This window comes from Episyrphus balteatus, chromosome 3, assembly GCF_945859705.1.
Source record: "Episyrphus balteatus chromosome 3, idEpiBalt1.1, whole genome shotgun sequence".
Classification (NCBI taxonomy): Eukaryota; Metazoa; Arthropoda; class Insecta; order Diptera; family Syrphidae; genus Episyrphus; species Episyrphus balteatus.
Window position 1 is genome coordinate 113,372,300 of NC_079136.1, and position 14,261 is coordinate 113,386,560.

The 14,261-nt window shown below is 30.0% G+C and overlaps 1 protein-coding gene across 11 annotated transcripts in view; it reads right to left on the bottom strand.

Moving 5' to 3' along the window:
• Positions 1–14,261, bottom strand: part of LOC129916500 (tyrosine-protein phosphatase Lar) — a 664,315-nt gene that overhangs the window by 452,893 nt on the left and 197,161 nt on the right. For all 11 annotated transcript variants that reach the window (XM_055996494.1, XM_055996492.1, XM_055996499.1 and 8 more), the window contains exon 2: positions 2,218–2,242. The gene's annotated coding sequence lies outside the window, so the exon portion shown is untranslated. The remainder of the gene's footprint in view (positions 1–2,217; positions 2,243–14,261) is intronic.

Consider the following 14,261-nt stretch of genomic DNA (forward strand, 5'->3'; position numbering starts at 1 on the left):
TTAAATAAGAACAAGACATTGGCAACTCTGTTTCAATGCTTGTAAGCATCAAAAATACACGTTTTTCGATAAATGAACCACAGTGTAAAATTATAGCCTTTTCTGTCTACGGGGATAAAAACTACAAAATGGAGGAAGTACTCTGTTTATTTGTGAACCTGTTTCAGACTAAACAAATGGTTTGTAAATATTTTTTAAATTATTATGTAGCTAAAAATAATATATTAAAAATAGTAAAAGTTGTCAGTTCCCCTTCCACTTCATCGGATGTTAATTTTGTTGACTTCTGATTGGCACACTTGTTTGTTTAAAGATTGTTCGCAAAGTATAACTACCCTTTGTGATGATTATGCAATAACATCTGTCTAGCTGATTAATCTAATGACCACACATTGTTTCAAAGTGTAAATATTTTTCACCAGCAACTCACCTAAACAAACAAAATTCACCATATAAATAGGGCGTTCGATTCATCGATACTTCACTATCAAATCAAGATGAAGTTGTTAATCTTGTCGATCTTAGCTACAACAGCATTTGCATTAAAATCTTCAAAGTTGTGTATAAACGGAGCCGGAAGCGACTTCGTCTGCAACACACTTAAAGCTGCCAGCAATGAAGAATTAATCAAAGAGTTCCCGACAATCGATAACGTAACAATTGCAAAGGAAGGTAATATTGAATTGTACAAAAATGCTATTTCTATGGAACTTTTAAGAAGTGCATTGAAGAATCAAACAAATACTGAAGCTCTAAATACAAATAAAAAAAGTTGGTTCCAAACTCTAACCAAAGTTAGTGGTCAATTGGGAAGTGCTCAGACTTCAACATTGAATTTTGTGAAGTCAGTTGCCTCAGGACTTTTAAGTTTACAAGCATCAATCGAAAAAACTACTTCAGCCAATACCAAAAAAGTTACAGAAATAGTTGAAAAGGCAAATCAGAAATTAAGTCAAGACATCGACAAGAGATCAGTTCAATTTTTATCTGACGAATACCAAGAATCAGCTGATAACTGTTTCAATCCAGTTTCGAAACAAGTTGAAAGTCTCCAGACCAGAACATCAAAAACAGTGGACAAAGCTTATGATTCATTAATCGATTTGGCCGATCAAATTGGGCAGTGCATTAAGAGTAATGATATTGAAGGTAAATGTCCTAAAGCTATTCAGCCAAAATTGAATGCATTAAAGTCGTCAGCAACTAGTGCGGGAGCTATTGGAAAACAATTCGAAACACTTGGTAAGAAAAATTTTGACAAGGATCCTTGTGTGGCAAGAGCACTTAAGCGTCTTGAAACTGGTGTTCAGAATGTTTTGAAAACTGCTCCACAAAATTCGTAAGCAAATAAATCTGCTGAGTAAGCAGAATTATTAAATTTAAAATATTATTTTGTGTTTTTTGTATCTTTTGTTTAAAATCTTTAACTTCAAAATAAATTTGTAATTACTGCATGCATATTTTGTTCTTTCTTTTATATTATTGGAAGATACTTTTTGTTTTCAAAAATTATGAAATATTTGCCCTTCTGGATGAATATGTTTATTTAAACTGTGTTTTGGGTTTAGGAGGTATTAATACTGCCCGGATAAGTTCAATACGCGCTCTGGTAAATGTTTTTTTAATTTTGGATAAATCTACTTCAACTGTATTTATGGTTTGGGATAAATGAGTTTCTAAATTCCACTGAAATACTACACCGGATAAGTTCAATCATCACATAGATACAGGATTCTTATCTCCGGATATTCCTATTTTATTTGTATTGTATATCAATTGTAAGATAGATTCCGGATAAGTCCAATTAAGTCTTGGATAAAGGTTTTTTACTTCTGGTTATATCTACTTCAAATGTGTGTTCAGTTTGGGATAAATAGATAAATTCAAACAATACTTTAAAATAATATTTTTGCATTTTATTTTTTTTTAGAATTTTAACCTTAAGCTTTGGATAAAAACTTAAACTTGGGCATTAGAGTATAAAATTATAATAAATAATAGAATGCGAGATTTTTATCTGTGTGTTAAATCTGCATTGGGAGATTATTTCTTGCTCCTACTTTTTGTAAGAAAATATAACAAATTTGAGATCTTTTTTTTTTTATCTCTGGATGAATATATTTCATTCATTGTAAATACTAGATTTTTGACTCTGGATAAAGTGTTTTTGAATATACTTTTGTTTTAAGAGATATTAAAATATATTAACACACTTACATAATAAATTTCGTAAAAACACCATCTGAAATGAAAAAAAAGAAACAAAAAATTAATTACTTTTTTAGAAATATTTTATTAAAAATTTTAGACATCAAAATATTTAAAATAGTGTTTATAAATAGACTAAAAATAGAATCTTATGTAAAACTATGACATATATATGCGTTATATTTTTTAAATGAGATTGAAATATATTGTCTTTCATATATAAAATGTTTGTATAAGTGTTTGACACGGAATAATATAAGCACGTGACGTTAATAACAAATATTCGAGTCATTACTGAGTATCCAGACATCCCGGATAACACATTATGACATCCTGAATAGCAAAACTTTCTGCATATGAGTCTATTCAAGTATCCAGATATCCCGGATAAAACATTAAGTCTATTTAAGTGTACATAGACATCCCGGATAAAACTGTGCTACTTCTTGGATACATGTTTGTTATAAATCCGAGTCTATTTAAGTGTACAGGTCTTTCGGATAGGACATTATCATACTTTGGAGAAAAGATAATTTTTTCCATTTTTAATCTTGATTTTTGATTATTGTTTTAAAAAATGCGGTTATTCACGTTACCCGCCATAGCTTTTGTCTATTGGCTATTCAGTATTTGTGTAAATTATTTAAGCGATAATATAGAAATTGACAAAGCACTTTGTTTTATTATTTAATAGCAGAAAGAGAAGATATAAGTGGTTTTTTTTTCCGGATAAACGGTTTTGAGTGCTTTTTTGACAATTAGACAATGTTTTTTTTTATTTAAATGTAATGTACATTGCACAGGGCAATCAAAAGCGTCGATTCAATATTATAATTTAGAGGTAAATTTGTTTCGGATAAACGATTTTGAACTTATGATAAAATGTTTACACCAAATTATGTTAAACGTTAAGATAAAAGCCATCACAAATCTTACAAGTTACCAAGGTTGGCGATACAAATAAAAGTAACCAGAGATTTTTCGAGAAAAGTGGGAACATATTGTTTTTGTTTATAAATATGTAGCTCGAAAGCATGTACTTACGATTTCTATTTTATTTAAAAATAAAAATATCCCTAATTGACCAAAGAGACAAATTCATGTCAAAGGCTTCTTGAGAAGAACTCAAGTCACTTCTCTCCACAATTCACAATAAATTTAAAATAACTTTCTACATCTTTCAATTCAAAAACCTTTATTCAAAGCTTTTTGATTGAATAATTAAACAAAAAAAAATGCTCAAAAAATACAATAAAACCGATAACCAACAAGATTGTGTATAATTGACTTAAAGTCTCGAAGCTTAGTCAATCTCCATCTTTTTTCGAAAATTATCCCCCAGTATTGGTAAGTTGTAGGAGGAGTTGGTCAGTAAGTTGGTTCTTTCCCACACAAATCGTTCTTCATAATACAAAAATAAAAAAAAACGAACGAAAATAAATATAAAACCATTCTTTGCACACATTACCACCACCCGGTGGTTCTTACTGTGTAATCGGCTTCTACCCGGAAAATAAACCCCAAACAACTTTCCTTTTTTTGTCCGAGGATTTTCTCCTTCTGTTTTTTTTTTTTTTTTTTTTATTCATGCCAATTTGAAAGGAAAAACTTTCAGACCTAACCTCTTTATTCTATAACACACACACACACATACATGTAAAGGAAAAAAAAAAACAATATTTTTGATGTCTTGTAATCATATTCAAGAGGCGATCTCCTAATCCCTCCTGGAGGGCACAAGGACAATAAGGACCTGGAGTTTGTTTAGAAATGAAGATGGAGAGAGAGAACATAGAAACGAAAAATCGGATGTCCAATAAATGTGTAATGCAGGCTGCTTTCACTTGCTATGACAAACTGACGACATCTGACGTGTGGGTACCTAAGGTGGTTCTAAGGCAGCCTTAGTCAAAACAAATTCACTTCAATAAGGAATAACTTGTGTATATAAAAGGGACTGGAATAATAAAAAAAAAAACATGAACTAAAAGGACTAAAAGTGAAAGTGGAAAATTGAAGGAAGGAAGGAGAATGAACAAAAACACACATACACAAAAAAAAAACCAATGAACGGTAATACATAAAATATATTGCCCTCGATATTATCCGGACTTAATTTTGTCATAAAAGGATATTTCATGGAAAATAATTTTTCTTCTTTTTTTTGGTTTGAAAAAAAAAAAAAGATATCCTGGAAATGGATTATATGAGGAAAGATTGGTGGGTATAGAAATCGAGAGCGAAATTAAGGTATAATCGAGTATGATTTATGCACCAAATATCCTCTACCAGAAACACTTTGGACCAGTCAAACTCACAAATGGAACTACGACTATATTTATATATGTTTGTAACAGAACTGTGCATTTTTATAAATGTTCTTTTCTATATTAAATTGTTCCAGGATATATGTTATATGCACAGCTAAAATGGGTAATGTGTGCTGAAAGTAAACAGTGGGGTCTAAAAGGGACAGTTTTTATTTCTAACCAATTTGTTAGCCTAAGTTTAAACCTCAGAAATTATATGATCATAAAAAGTATTTAAAGTGTTTGGTACAAATTATGTGTCAACATAAATAAAAAAAAAAAAAGAAAATTTGGCACAAAGTTCTGTTCTCTATTATCTGATCGTATACCATTTGTGGCGATAAATTGACGAAGTTGGCAATTCCGGATCCAAATGGATAAACACAATTTTGGACAAGAACCAAAAAATTCAATTGCTCCAAAAATCACCCATGTCTTAAGTTTTTGGTAGGATGGTTTCCTTATTTTAAAGTATGAAAATTAAATGGTTTGAAATTTTAGAAAATATATAAAAATATGGAATGGGTAAATTTTTTGCGAAAGTACGATAGTGTTCCAAACATATTTTTTTGATTTTTTCATACAAAATGTAAGGATGCTGTCTTTCGAGAGTAGAGTATGGAATAGTTAAGTAGTATTGAGGATTCGAAATTTAGAATTTTAGAATTAAATTTGTATAATTTTGTTCATTGTTATTAATAGTCTATTTAATAGACCGGAGCTCCAGAGCAAAAATAAAACAAATTCGTTCAAGAATTTTAAAAACTTGCTTTCAACTAAAAAAGTCAAAAACAAAGAAAAAGTGCTTATTTTGAAAAAAGTACATTTCAGTCGTTTGTTGACAAAAAAAATTAAATTGCATATTATCAAAGGATTTTACATCTACTTTATTTTATTAGTACAAAGTTTGGATGTACCGGCTTCATACACGAAATGCCCCTTGATTTATTAAAAAAAAAAATAAAATCCTCAATTTTTAACTTTCTTTTCATTGATCTTAGGTTAAAATTTTAGTCAAAAACAATTTTTAAAATTTTTTAACTATCTTAACTTGATAGAAACATTAATTTTCTATGAAAAGTATCCTTAAACCATTTCAAAGTTAGGCTTGGTTTTCGAGTGAAATCTAAAAAACTGAAAACCGACCAGTGTTGCCGTTTACTCAGAAATTCACCAATGGATTTAGTAGAATTTTTGTCTGGAGTATTCTTTATATGTGAAGGAGTCATAATCAGCAATAAAAACTCTTGAACGAATTTGTTCCATTCAAAAGGGTCTATTCAATAGACTTTAAAAGAAAAACTAAAGAATATAATAAACGATATTAGTTCTGCATTTTAATACAAGAAGTACTAAAGCCAGTTATCGATAAACGATAATGGTTTGACCAGATAAAATTCCGTTCTTCATATTTCGTGAGTCTGAACTATACAACAATCATAAAAAAAAATTTATTTTTTGGTGATCGCAACTAATTATGTTTCTGTAAAGAAGCTACAGTAAAGCTTTATAGAAGCAAGTTAGTTTTAGAAAAAAAAAATAACTTATTAAATTTGTAAATAAAAGGTTTACATGATTCTTTGATAGAAAAGTTCTTAAAATGAAACTCACAAGACCATTAACAGACACCACTGTGAATTTTTGTCAGTATGACTTACTGACTCCATTGCCAGAGAGACACTGCTATAGCTCACTTTTGTTATTATTTGCAACTTTTTTTGTATGTTTGTTCGGGTTTTTTACAACCAAAACTCCTGCTGCTGCTTCTGTTACTCTACAACTACAAACCATCCAAACCATATCATAACCAACTAAAGCAACGTTGCTTCTGTTCTGCTGTGCCACAGATGGTATTTTCCAACCAGTAATCCTTTTATTAATCCCGAACAAGTAATCCCTTTTGCCAAGATTTACTTCATATTCCATACATACGCCATTCCATAACAAATTTTCAATCCTCACCCGGGCGCCACCGTATCCACAATTTTCAGGGTTTTCCAGTTTCACACTGTGGTTCAGTGTAGATAGTGAAATTAATCGCAATGCTCTACTACCTCCTCCTTCTCTAGACAGACAGACAGACAGACACACTCACCTTTTTTGCAAAAATGGGGTACGTAGTATAGATGGCGCTAGTGTAAGTAGTGGCAATCATATAAATGTGGGTGATAGAATATCCTCTCTCATATGGCATTTTGTGCAAAATTTGCGCAAAAGAGTAAAATGATATTTTGATAGTTTTATGCTTAACGTGTTACTGAATGTGACAAAGCTTTAAATTTTTTACGCAAAAAAAACACAAAAAAACACCAAGACTTACGGAAAACACAGAGGAGACACTTTTGCTCAGTTTAGTTGGTTGAAAAGAAAATTATGCTGCATTGATATTGTTTTCGTTTTGATAAATTTCTTTTTCGTAATCCACCCAAGATTCCAACCATCACCCATATACAGTTTTTTTTTTGTTTTTTTTTTTTCAGTTCGTTTGTTTTTGATTTAAAGGAAGACAAATATGTATTTTCATTCCACCAAGGAGAGGAAAAAGGAATATTTTCAACAAGAAATTGAATAAGAAAATACGCGTATTTCTTTAGCAGATGTTACCACGACAAGAGAAGCTACGAAAAATTGGCCAACATACAAAAAAAAAAAAATGAGACATATGGAAGTGGCTCTTTCCCCTGTAATATCTGGGAAAAGATACTACTATTTCCCTATACCATATAGAAATATATTTTATTCCAAGAATAGATAAATGACTAAGGAAATGTCTATTAGTATTTAATAATGACGATTGATTGAAGTAGATTTCTCAAATTCTCGAGAACAGACAAAACAAACAAACAAAAAAAAAAAAAAACTCCAAGGACCTGATGCTACTGAAATTCAAAGCAAGACAAAATATGGAAGGAAGCGTTATTGAGATTTAATAGGATTAACGATGGCATTTGCACAAATAAGCGAATGATTTGTGTTCTTCAAACGGAGTTGCTGAGATGGAACGACGAAAGGCGAGAGAGTAAGTAAGTAAGTATAAAAAGGGGCTCTGCTGCTCTACTTACTGTTATGTCGAGTTAAAGGAAGTGAAAGTGATTGGAATTTGATTGTGCGGTGATTTTGTGGTTATTTGGATGAAAACAGCATTATATCGCTATGGTTGGCTCCTCGGTGATTGAAAGGATTAAATGGGGCTAAAAAGTTTTGCTACATTAAATTAGAGGGATAATTATTGACTTTGATTTAACTCATCAGATAATTGTTAAAGACATGATAGATTTTCTATGGATTTTAGGGTTTTAAATCGAATATTTGTTACCTTAATTATGTCTGTCAAAGGATTTAACTGATACTTTGTTTTTTCTTTTTCAAAAAAATGATTTAAAAAAAATTAATTGTTGGCGATTTTGGTTGTTAAAAAACTGAGGGTCAATAATTCCATTTTTTTTCGGTACATTTAAATAAATTTTTGGTTTTGTTATTGAACTTTAAAACTCTAATTTTCAGAGACTTGCTAAAATCATGTAGTTTTGAGAGACGTACATTTTTCTTGTTTTATTTTAAATTTCTTTTTTTTTTTCAAGGGATACCGATTGGGCAAGTGTTCCTAATTTTAAAGAACTACCTATTAAAAAAGTTCACTACTATTTTAAACATAAATCAAAGCTGCATTCAATTGATTTAAAGGATTTCATTCCTACTAACAAGATGGAAATTCGCTTTTTTTTTCTTATATCTAAAAAATTTACAAAAAAAGCAAACATAGGATTTTTTCAGTTTTTCCGTATGCTTACATACTTGCAGTGACCGCTTTTTATTCCGTCAATTCCGATTTTTTCTCTGCACTTTCTCTCGCACTTTTTTGTCTGATTCTTTTTTTTTTGTTATTTTTAAATTGCGTACAAATTTATTTATAAGAGAAATACTTCCAACATCAGACGAAAGTTGAAACTGAAATACTTTTAATTCTGAGCAATGCTTCTAACTACAACTGAACCACAGTTGGTAGAATGAAATAAAGTGTGGCTTTTGTTCAGAAATTTTGTAACCAAATAAGAAATGATTTTCAATTAAAACTAAAACATCTTAGTTTTAGAGTTTTATTTTTTTAAAGGTACTGATAAAAAAAGAGTATAATTCATGTCACTTGAAATCAAAATGAAGTACATACATATATTATAAGAAACTATTATAGTAGGTAACTTTAAATAATTTTTTTCACTAGATTAAAAATTATATCTTAAACTACAAAAATAACTTTTTAATTATCACTCTTTTATGAAAGGAGCAACAAAAAAAAACACTTTTTTAAAGATTCTATCTGGTGCAAGTTTTTGCCAACTTTCGAATGACTTTTTGATCATTATTGTTTTCTTGACAAAAATAATTAATAAAACACTATGTTTATCAAAATTGTGCATTTTACCGTTGTCCTAAAAGCTTAAATTAGCATGGGTAAGAAAAAATGAACAGCCTTAAAAAATTATTATCTGCGCAATCAAAAATGAGATTACATTTTTTTAAATGCAATTACAAAAAATAACATTTCTCCTAAAATTCAACATCTTAACAAGTTTATATTAGTATAAACGGAGAAATTAATATTAAAATGAGTAAAGGCATGCCAAAGTAAGCGTTTTCTTAAATCATCGCTATGTGGTATCAACTTTGCAGTTAGAGAGTTAAAACTTGTGAAAAAGACCCCCATCTTCCATAATATTTTCTCTATTTTTGCAAATTACCCTCCATACTACTAAGGTGCTTAAAAAAGAATATATTTTTTTTTCATTTCTTACCCTTAAAGTGAGTGAATGGCTAACAAAGAACCCCCCTGAAAACTAGACGCTGGAGCTGTTTTAATTTTGGTTTTCTATGTATTTAACATAAGAATTTTTTTTATTAAAACTGAAACTACGCCAACTAATTTTTAATTAATAAAAATGACTATTCCTTAATCATAAAGTTGGTTTTTCAAGAAAAAAGTCTGCAGCAGTTTATAATCACAAAAAAGCTTACTAGTTTAAATACCAAACTACGAACTTTTATATTAGAAAATAAAGCATTTAATTTTAGCTCTACGATTTGTAAGCCCTTTAGGTATGCCCATTGCAAAATTTTGAAAAAACAGTAATGACACCACTTAAAATACTTAAAATGATGATACAAAATAAATTGAGGATGTGTTCATCGATAGAAAGTTTTCAAACAGTTTTTCTTTTGAAATAAAAGTTACTCATACAACACAGTGAACCGCAAAATGGTCGATCTTTCATGTGAATGATCTGCTTAGGCAAATTTCAAGAATAATAACTAAATCTTATATAGAGTCGAAGATTCTAATAAAGGATCAAATTATGTGATAGTTATTTTTAAGAAATGATAATAAGTTCCCGCAATTTCAGTTTGAAAATGAAAAAACAAAAATTCCTGTTAAATGTATAGGAAACTAAAAACTAAAATAGCGGCCTTTTAGAATAAAGGTACAGCGCCTAGTTTTCAGTTGAGTTCTTTTCTTGCCAATCATTAATAAATTTGGGGAATAAGAGTTGAAAAAAAGAAGACAAGTTATTTTTGAAGCACCTTACAGTAGGTACCTATACCTAAAATGTATTTTTTTTTTTCTAATATCCGCCAGTTTTTGAAAAATAACTGTTTATATGTACATACATATGAGGAGCTCAGAACTAAAACGGCCTAACCCACATTTAAAAAAAAATCAAACTGAGTACACAGATCGAACCGCAATAAAACAATTTATAATATAAAAATACATCCCCATTAAATTACATTAAATAGAGTTAAAATTAGAGCCAAAAACTTTTGTCACTCTAGTGGACGCCATTTTGGCTTCGGCGACAAAATTGCCTAAATCATTTATAGCAAATGTAGTTTCGGAATAAAAAAAATATCAGACCTTAGCCCAAAAGTGTAGCCAACACTCCTAACTAAAAAAAATTACAAACTAAGTATTGAATAATATTTTTTTTATAACTTTTACAAGCCAACAAAAAAGAAACCCTGAAAATATGATTTTCTTTAAACTCGTTTTTCTCAAAACGAAATTTTGTGGGTTAGGCCGTTTTGGCGCTGAGCGCCTCATATATAGGTTAGTTAAATTTTATTCATACAGATGCTAATTAATTTTGCACGAAAATTTTGTCATTTTTATTGAAAATACAAAATTTGGGTGTTTTCATTGCACATAATTGAAAACAAAAATTTTAAATCAAGTTAATTTTTTTAATTCGCAACGACCGCGACCTTTAAGACTGGGTTCCCTTTTTCAGCAAAGTCAAATCTCATGTAAAAGCATTTGTGTGTATTAGTGAATGTGTTTCGCTCTCTCGCCATCGAATTCTCTGGTTTTTTACTCTCAGGATGTTGGTTATGGTTTTCATTCATTGTCTCTTTGTGAGATCGCCATCGCACTCACGCGTGCGGGGTGACATGCAAATGGATGTAGGTATACTACATAGATCTTTATATGGATATGGTGTTTGTGGACGAAAACTGGTTTGAAATTCAATATTTTCATGAAAGATTTCTGGAGTGTATACCTATTTATTTTTGAAATGAAAACTTGTTTCCATGTTGCTGTTGTGGATGGCATTTGAGTTTTTTGTGTATCAGAGAAATTTTTTGCATTATAATAATAATTATAGTTGTTCAGCGGAGAAGCAGGTAGAGGATGTGTTATATGGGTGCATTGATATAATATACTTGACAGTATCCTTTGTGTAGTTTGTATAAAAATATGAGTAGATGCGCAGAAGGATTGGTTTTCAGGTTCTTGCTCACTTTTCAGTTGTTCTTCGTTGAGCAATTTTTTATCTCGCACACGAGCGTGCCGGCTGACATGGAAATGTATTTACTTACAATATATAGAATGTTTAGGTTCTTATCTATATGTTGTTTGAGGATGGACTCGATATCAATCCAATTTACTTTCAACACCTTTTTAATAAAGATTTTTTTAGAGTCACCAATGCAATGAACTCAGTTGAATCGATTTTGTTTTTTATTTACCTATACCTACATTATTAGGAAACAAAAATAAGGCAGCATTAATAACACTGGTCAACAAAATTGAACTTTTTTTTTGCCACAAGAACCAAGATATACTTTTCTATAGGTTTTTGATATGCTGAACTCGAATCTGAAGTCAAAAAAAATTTGATTGGCCTCCGTTTTTGAGATATAACAGTTATAAAATGCTGAAAAACGTCATTTTGGCTCTTTTCTAGCTTCTGTTTTTATGTGGGGTAATTCATTATAAACAAATTTGTTGCCAATAGCATTTTTCTGATTGCGCATTCGAGTTCAGCAACTCAAAAACCTTTAAAAAAGTATATTTTGGTTCTTGTGGCAAAAAAAGTTTAATTTGTTTGGCCAGTGCTATTTCTGAGTCAAAGACCACTCCTTAAATTTTAAATATCTCGGGAAGTAAAAAAGATATCGGAAAGATTTAAACATTTTTTGAAAGAATAAAACCAGTTCTTATAGGAACCGTTACAAATTTTTTCATAAGGAACTACCCCACATAAAAACATAACCTCGAAAACAGCCAAAATGACGTTTTTCGGTATTTTCTAACGGTAATATTTCAAAAACGGAGGCCAATAAACATTTTCTGACTTCAGATTCGAGTTCAGCATATCAAAAACATATAGAAAAGTATATTTTGGTTCTTGTGGCAAAAAGCTTGTTGACCAGTGTAACTTATAAGTTACTTTTTTTTAAACCTTGAAATTAATTTTTCAACTATGTAATCAAAGTTTAGGGAAGTTTTCAAAAATAATTTTCAAGCTCAACACTTTGAAAAAAAAATGATCTATTTTTTCAAACTGATATTTTATTTATAAATTCAGATAGGCATTAGCTACTTTTTTGCTTGTTTCCTCAGTAGGTGTAATTTTAAAAACTTTGTTTTTGCTAAGGAAACATACTGAAACAAAACTATTTCTATAAATACCATCAGGTGCATTCTAACCACAAATACACTTATATAACCCTTTACACATTCCCCCGCGAAAATATAACTATTATACCTACAAACCTACAAAAAAAAAACCGAATGCGCAACATAGGTATAAACAAAGACTATGAAAAACAAAACGATATATTTATATTATATAACCCCGCACGCACTCGCGAGTGTAGTATAATAAACAATACAACCCAGAAATCAACCTAAATATAGAAATCAATCATTGTGCACAAGCACATGTCAAATGTCAATACACATTTTTACACACAAACAAATGCATACCACATATCTAATCCTTTACCTATATCCCCGCACGAGCGATGTGAATATTACACAATGCAAAGAATTTCGCTGACACCAAAAAAAAAAAACCCAAAAGTGTCAACTCGCAACCGCGGATCGCACCCACGAAATGAATTGTTAGAAAAAACCCAAGAGTCAACAAGAACAAAACAACCCTTTTTGAAAACAAAAGATAATGATCTTGCAAAAAATATCTACTATCTACCTACTCTCTGCAGCATCTTCATAATTTCATGAATGATTTCTGCCTGCCTGAGTGAGGAAATAGGAAATATCTACTATCTACCTACTCTCTGCAGCATCTTCATAATTTCATGAATGATTTCTGCCTGCCTGAGTGAGGAAATAGGAAACAAAAAAAAAAAAGTACATATTATGTAAACACAAAAAACAAAAACAAAATATAACGAGAAAATGAGAGCGCAAGAGCAAGTTTTTTTTCAATAAATAGAAAAGAACAGAAAAAAAGAGTTCATCAGCGCCAGCTTATGCGTGGCATTCTTTTGAACTAAATTTGCATGTGTGCGTGATCAATGGAATTTTCAAAGTAAAAAAAGCTAAAATAGACACTTTTTCAACAATTTATATCAAAAATACTGTGAGCAAAAATATATATTTTTTTTTTGAAACTGATTTGAAATATAATGAAAAAAAATAATAAAAATAAATTGTGGATGCTTTGACTGCCCCTTCCTCAAAAACAGAATGCAAATATTGGTTTATTAAAATCAAATTTTTAGTGTGTAAATAAAAAAATATTTTTTTTTGGCAAACGGGTTGCATGAACAACTTTATTAACTTCTCATTAAAAAATACAAAAACATTTTAAAAAATAATCACGCTTTGCCCCACGACCAAAATGCTAAAAAAGTGCATTTTGACACCTTTCCTTCAAATTAACCGTTCAAACTAACTTCAAATTAAATTTTAGAAATTTTATTGGATTCTCCTAATTTCCCTTTATTGTTTTCTTTTTGTTTCATCTAAAAACACTAATAAACGGTAAAGTTATTCTAAGAAGAGTGAGTAAAAAAACATGAAATTACAACAAATTAACGAAGCTTTTTTTCTAATAAAAAAAAAAAAAAAAAAATCTGTTTCGCGTACTGCATGAAAACACATTTGATCATTATAAAACAAAAAAAAAATAAATAAAAAGTTTATAAACAACGGTGCCCCAACCAAAATTCTGATTCAATCTAAATTTGCAGGAAAAAAATCATTTTCGACCCTTATAAAAATCGCACAAGAAATGTTTCTAAAATTTAAATGATGCAAAAATATTTGTAGGTACGTTTATTACCTTTTCAAAAAAGTACGTTTCATAAGATTATCTTATAAACTGCAAAAGTTATACAACAATTAGTCAACCGTCTTCCATTAAAATGCTATGGAAACCCCCCCTTAAAGGAAAAAAAATTCAATATGTTCATTTTATGTACCTACTCAATGAAATT